Raw genomic sequence first — 7,041 nt, forward strand, 5'->3', positions numbered from 1 at the left:
ACAAATGAAGTTTTGGACCCATTTTTTTTTTGTTTGTTTGTTCAGTGCATCAGCATTTAAGAATGCATACTTAGTTTCTATCATGCTTAGTTTCTATTATGATGTCAACTTAAAGACTATTAAATACAAATCAAATGAATAAAATATTATTTAAATATATACAGATCATCATGAATTGTACAGTGTATTTAAAATATATTCTGCAAAAATCAAACACCGCATGTTCTCACTCACAGGCGGGTGTTGAACAATGAGAACACATGGACACAGGGAGGGGAGCATCACACACTGGAGTCTGTCAGGGGGAAACAGGGGAGGGGCAGCTGGCGGTGGGGAGTTGGGGAGAGAGAGCATGGGGAGAAATGCCAGATATAGGCGATGGGGAGGAAGGCAGGAAATCACATTGCCACGTGTGTACCTATGAAACAATCTTGCATGTTCTTCACATGTACCCCAAAATCTAAAATGCAATAAAATAAAAAATAAAATATATTCTGCATTAAAAGTGTCATTGTCAAATAAATCAAGTAACCAAAATCTGCACTATGATAATATATTGGTGCTGTAAAATCTGAAGCATATAAAAAATGATTTCATTTGGGTTCATCTCTCAGAGACAGGTGCTACTGCTCTCCCAAATGTACAAGTGGAGAAAACTGGGCATAGGGAATATCTGACTGCTTTTCCACCCTGCGGGAAGGAAAAGACAGCAACATTCCTAAAATGTGCCGCGGAAGAAACAGCTGGCATAAACTTTAAGTTAGATTCTGATCTGTAGGGTTCAAATGTGGCCCTTTTCTGAGAAGGGATATTTAGATGTTACAGCTGCCTTTTGCTTCTGCTGCACAAGGTCTGGGGTCAGTGCCAGAGGACCCAAGAGGAGCTTAGCGGTGGAGACTTCTGTTTTCCTTGATAGCACTACCTGCTGGACACTGGGGAAGATAAAATCAACGATTTTCCCCAAGTGGCTTCTTTCATTTAAAAGCTCTCAGAATCTCTTTCCACATACTAAATTAAGCTTACAGAGCTCTTCTGCTGTACAATTCACCTCTATTTTAAATACAAACCTGTTGATACCACCCACCATGAGGAGGTTTTGAGCTCATCAATGTAGCCCTTCAACAACACACTAATGGAAAATGGGTCATCCTTTTTAACCTGAAATAGTCTTTATGAAAATATTCCCAGGAAGCAGAAACTTGAAAAGTGTCCTCTGGGGCCTTGGGACTATCTCCTTCTTTGGGGAGCTCAGTGGAGACTTCTTGGAAAACACCTATTCCTAATTAACTTTCCTTAACAAAGGCCACCATTTCCAAACCCCACTCCTGAGGACAATCAGTAAAGGGAGATTCAAAACCGACGGCCTATGCATTGACCCGGCCAATCTTGCTTGTTGCAACCAGGAGTCTAGCCTGACCATCTCACCAACCAATCAAATCAATCAAACAGGAATGCCTTCCCCCTGGCCTCCATCTGCTGAAAGTCCCCTAGATGCCACATTTTCCACGACCTTCTTCTGTACGTCGCCGAGCACCCTGGATACCTCCCGCATTGGAAAGGGTGATCCTAGGGTTCGGGGCGCCCCATGCCGGTCCTCACTGAACCGAAGACCATCAGTTGCGCTCCCGTGTTGGCGGGTACTGACAGCAGAGCCCCCATAGACGCCCCGTTCTTACCTTTTCTCGCCCAGAAGGGCCCCATTGCGCTGTCCAGGAGGAGGCACCTACGTGCGCTCGGGAGACCGGGCTCCGGCTGAGCCAGGTGCCGATGCGCACGGGACCCCGCGTCGCTGCTGCTTTGCGCTTAGGCCCAGGGAGCCGGGACCGGCCCGCTCCGCCCGCCTTAGCCCGTGCCGGACACGTGGTGCCGCGGAATCCCTTGCGTTCGGGTACCCGCGGCCCCTCGGCCTCTGTAGCCAGCCCGGCGGCGACCGGGGCTGAGGACGAACTGGAGAGAAGGGCGGGGGACCAAAGGGTCGGCACCGCTGGGTGGGGCGCAGCGACGTGGGCGCGGTGAGTGCCGCGTGCCGGGGGCGCCAGGGTTCTGCCCCCAGGGCTCGCTGCCTGATTCCTGTTGCCAGGGCCCCGGCAGATTTTGCTGCAGGATCTGTTTCTTGAAGCCGCTCTCAGTGGGGGTGGCACGCTGCAGAAGCTCTGGGCTCCTGCCAGATGAGGGAGCCCCAGCGGAGGCCGGGAGGGCTTGCGTTGCAAAATCCGGAGCGGATCCCCCCGGGCGGCTGCGGGCCTGGGACCCCAGTATCCTTCGAGATCTTTACTTACCCTCTGCTAAGGAGTACCCTTGTCCTTACGCTGGAGAGGAAGAGCCCTGAACACTGACTGTAGCATGAACTTAAGGTGCCCTTTAGGACAGTCTATCCCTGGGAAAATCATCTAAGGAGGCGAGGCTTAAAACTGGGGGGCGAAGACTTACCTGCAGCTCAAGCTCTTTCTAATTTCACCGGTGACCTTGGGCGCCTCATCTAAACCGTGTGTCTCTGTCTGAGGTTCCTGATCTTTAATCTGGGAATAAACGTGGCTGTTTAATTTCCAGTTCTCAGGAGATGACAGCAATTGGGTTTAACAAAAATACTGCCGACTTCCTTAATGGCAAGTGCAATGGAGATATAATTTGTTTTGACTTTAGGTAGGGCTGACGGGAACCCCAGGCTGGAAAGGATACTGTGTGCTAATTTCTTAGTTCAAATGCAAACTTAATTATCAACCCCACTACCTGCTTTTCTGGGAAGATAGGTTTCTGAAGAGACTGGTGCGAAGGGGCTTTCTTCCTTCCGAATTGCCCAAGTCCCAGTCAGGTAGCCCCATCAAGAACACCAAACTTTCCTAAGGCTCTTCGTGATAAACCCAGTTGCATCGTCCTATTATAGCTAAGGGTCAAAGAGCCGCTACCACAGTTTGGCTAAGACTCTTCTAGGTGAGATTCTTGTGATGTTTTTCATTTACTTTTAGATTACTCTTCATTTTTATTCCTGAAGGGAACTTTCTGTATAGATGGAATGGATGCTTCTGGAGAGTAGCATCCCTGTCCTCACCCTACCCTTTCGCCTTTCCCTTTCCCTGCCTCCCTTCCTTACTGTATTCACTAGCCTTTAGCACACAGTCAGCTTCAAATCCAACCTACTTACATTCATGTGTGAGGAAACCTGGCAGCGCAAGTTAATGCAATGGAAACCCAACAGTCTCTTGTGCTTACTTAACTTGGCACATGCTAAATGCATTAAGCATTTCATATTTGTTCCAGTTCATTTTCGTAATCTGGTCATGTCTTCTATTTCTCACTGTAAGGCTTAGATGTGAAGATTTCTTCTCTCTAGTGTTTTCAAAGCCCTGGAAATCCCCTCCCCCACTGAAAATACATCTTCATAACACAATGCAACCCATCCCAACATTTTTTCTTTTCTTTTCTCCTTTATTTCTCCTCCTCTCCTCTCCTCTCCTTACCTCTCTTTTCCTCTCCTCTCCTCCCTTCCCCTCCACCCCTCTCTTTGCCAAACCTTGACATAGGAGGTCTTAGTATGTTCGTTCCCTGTCTCCCCAATCCTCCCCTTCTGCCTCTATTCAAAGTCCAACCATTGAGTTTAATCCTCCTTTGACATTAAAGGGGCATAAGTGCTCTCCTTTGGCTTTTGGTCAAAACTGCTATCTGCCCAATATTTCCTCCACCAGATTAGCTTATGTTCTCTTGGAACTATGCTCTAAGAACTTGGCTTTCTGTTTTCCTTCTCTCCATAATCCAGTTTTCTAGGATCTCTGCATCAGGTATTCCTGGATTGTTTTTATTGAATTCCAACAAGTTATTTATAAGACCATTGTGAAGCTGAAAAAAAAAGTATACACAAAGTGCTATGAAAATATAATACTATTAGGTTAAACATAACCAGTCTCATGCCCTTGCAAATAAACAATTTCCTTTAGAATGGGGATTACAACCTGTCTGGAAGAAAATCTCATTCAATTTTTATTCTGAAGACTTAAGGGCACCAAGAGTGTATATGTGAGTGAAGTGGGAGAAGCGGGGGTGGGGGTGAGGGTGGTAAAGTAGGGGAAAGGAAAGGGTGGACATGGAGTTCCTAAGTGAGAAGGGTCAAGTGGACCAGAAGATAGGAAGAGGAAAGAAAAAAATCCTGCTTTTGGTTTTCATCCTACTGGGCACAGTGCTGAATGTGCTGTGGAATAAAAGGAGGAGGCTCATACACAGGCACTTTCTTCCTTGTTCTTTGCCTACCTGGTTCCTCCACGATGTATCTTCTGTAAGATGACCTTCTGAAATTGAGAATATAGTAAATATCTCTCGATGAATATCAAAGCACAAATCACTGTACTTGAATTTTGCTGGAATTCCAAGAATACAATGTAATTGTAGAAACAGTTGTAGATTCATTTAGGAGGAAGATTTAAATCAGGGAGTTTATGCAATTGTGGAGATTGCAGGACTTTAAAAGATGATCAAACCCAGGCTTTTAGATGTTGTATCAGTCATGCTTTCTTAGTTTTGGGTTGCATTTTTTTTCTCCTTTTTAATTCTCAACTTCTTCCCAAAATACATATATTTCCAAACCAGGACTTATTCCTCATGGCTACCAATACAACACAACACAAAAACAACAACAACTACAAGCTTTCTCCACACCTACTTCTTTTCCCTTAGATTTTAGATTTGAATTAGACTAAAGAAAATCCCTCTTTTAACTTCCCAAGACCTGGGAACAGTGCTAGATAAGCAGCTCACAGGTTGGAGGGGTCAAATGATGCCCAGAAGCCACATGTTCAGATAAAAAATCCAAAGTTAAAGGAAAACAAATTCAGTTAAAGTGACAGCGTTTCTTATATAGAGCTAAAATGTAATTGTTTTGTTCAATTTTAATTGATTTTATCAAAAACACGCAGAACTAATATTTAGTAGCTATCTATAATTTACTTATTCAGCAATCTATATCCAGTACCATAATTCCAGAACTATCTTATCCTTTTTCTCTCTGAAGTTCCTTAAGACTTGTTTTCTAAAGAGTGATTAGATTGATATGTTACTCCTCCAAGGTAACAGCATGGGAAGGAGTTCACATTTGCTGAGTATATACTGTAAACTAAGCACTAATTTACATTAATTTAATTATTACATTTTTCTTAAGAAGCAGATATTCCTGTACACTTTGTTGATACAAAAAAGAGGCCTATGACTTGCTGACAATCACAAATCTATTAAATTGTGCAATAGGGATTTGAAGCTAAATATTTGTGATTATTTTGTATTCCTACTCACTGTAGAGGCTTTCTGGAGGCAATGCTTTTACTCAAAGGAGTAAGTCAAATGGGATAAATATTAGATGCTACTGAAGGATGTGCAGGGAGTAGATTTGGTCATGTGCTAGGAATACAGTAGTTCTCTTCTGTATTAAACATACAGTAGTGTTAGGCTCCCTTACACCACACATGTGATGACTAATATTTATTTAAAAACATATGGCTCGGTGCCATGGCTCACACCTATAATCTCAGCACTTTGGGAGGCTGAGGCAAGTGGATCACCTGAGGTCAGGGATTCAAGAACAGCCTGGCTAACATGGTGAAACCCCATTTCTACTAAAAATACAAAAAATTAGCTGGGTATGGTGGCATACACCTGTAATCCTAGCTACTCGAAAGGCTGAGGCAGGAGAATCACTTGAACCAGTGAGCCTAGATCCAGCCATTGCACAGTAGCTTGGGCAACAAGAATGGAACTCCATCTCAAAAAAAAAGAAAAGAAAAGAAAAGAAAAGATATTTTGGAAAAAGATTATTTATTAAAATTCCTGGATTTACACCATGATTTTACAAATATTAAAATATTATCCAACAACTTTTTTTATTTTTTGAGATGAGCTCTTGCTCTGTAGCCACGCTGGAGTGCAGTGGCACCATCTCAGCTCACTGCAACCTCTGCCTCCTGGGTTCAAGTGATTATCCTGCCTCAGCCTCCTGAGTAGCTGGAATTGCAGGCACATGCCACCACGCTCAGCTAATTTTTTGTATTTTTAATAGAGTTGGGGTTTCACCATGTTGGCCAGAATGGTCTTGATCTCCTGACCTCGTGATCTGTCCACCTTGGCCTCCCAAAGTGCTGGAATTACAAGTGTGAGCCACTGCGCCCAGCCTGAACAACTTTTATTCATAACAGACACATTTAGTGAAATGACATGTACGGTGAATTGAAGCAAGTCATAGTCCTTCTCTGAGCTTAATAATCCTTATCCAGAAAACAGAAATAGTAAATACTATCATGCTTTGGGAGCTTGAAGTGAGTGTCAAAGGAAACAATGGAAACAAAAGTGCCTTGTGAGCTGTAACTATGTATATATTATTGTACATGAAAATCAAAAAAGAACTAATTAGAAACAGAGTAGAAAAGGAATATTTTATGATGTAAGCTTTGCACACATAGAGTCATGAAATTTTAGCATAGATAAGAAATGTATAGATTAATTTCCCCTACTTTATAAATGAGGAAACAAATTTCCAGAGAAAGTAAATTGTCTACAATCACATTAAATTCTTAAGAATATTGCTGAAAATTCTAAAATAAGAAAGTGGGGCTAGGGATGTTGGCTCATGCCTATAATTCCAGCACTTTGGGAAGCTGAGATGGGAGCGTTGCTTTAAGACCAGCCTGGACCACACAGCAAGACCATGTTTCTGTATTTAAAAAAAAAAAAAAAAAGCCTGGAACATGGCATATGCCTTTAGTCTCAGCTACTCCAGAAGCCAAAGTGGGAGTGTCACTGGAGCCCAGGAGGGTGAGGCTGCGATGAGCTAAGATTGTGTCACTGCACTTCAGCATAGGTGACAGTGCTGGACCCTGTCTCAAAACAAACAAAAAAAGGTGGTATCATGAGAACAGGCAGCTTCAGTCAATTAATATTTATTGAGTGGCTATCATATGTCAGGCACAGTTTTAGATGCTAGGACTATAGTGATGAACAAAATAGCATCCTTGCCTTCAAATAAATGATATTCTAATAGAGAAAGTTAGAAAAAAGGAGTGTGAG

General features: G+C 43.1%; 1 protein-coding gene across 1 annotated transcript in view; it reads right to left on the bottom strand.

Annotated features, from left to right (window-relative positions):
- Positions 1-2,097, bottom strand: part of SYBU (syntabulin) — a 120,371-nt gene extending 118,274 nt beyond the window's left edge. The window contains exon 1 of the mRNA XM_039464564.2: positions 1,677-2,097. The gene's annotated coding sequence lies outside the window, so the exon portion shown is untranslated. The remainder of the gene's footprint in view (positions 1-1,676) is intronic.
- Between the last annotated feature and the right edge of the window lie 4,944 nt (positions 2,098-7,041).

Source organism: Saimiri boliviensis, chromosome 15, assembly GCF_048565385.1.
Source record: "Saimiri boliviensis isolate mSaiBol1 chromosome 15, mSaiBol1.pri, whole genome shotgun sequence".
Lineage (NCBI taxonomy): Eukaryota > Metazoa > Chordata > Mammalia > Primates > Cebidae > Saimiri > Saimiri boliviensis.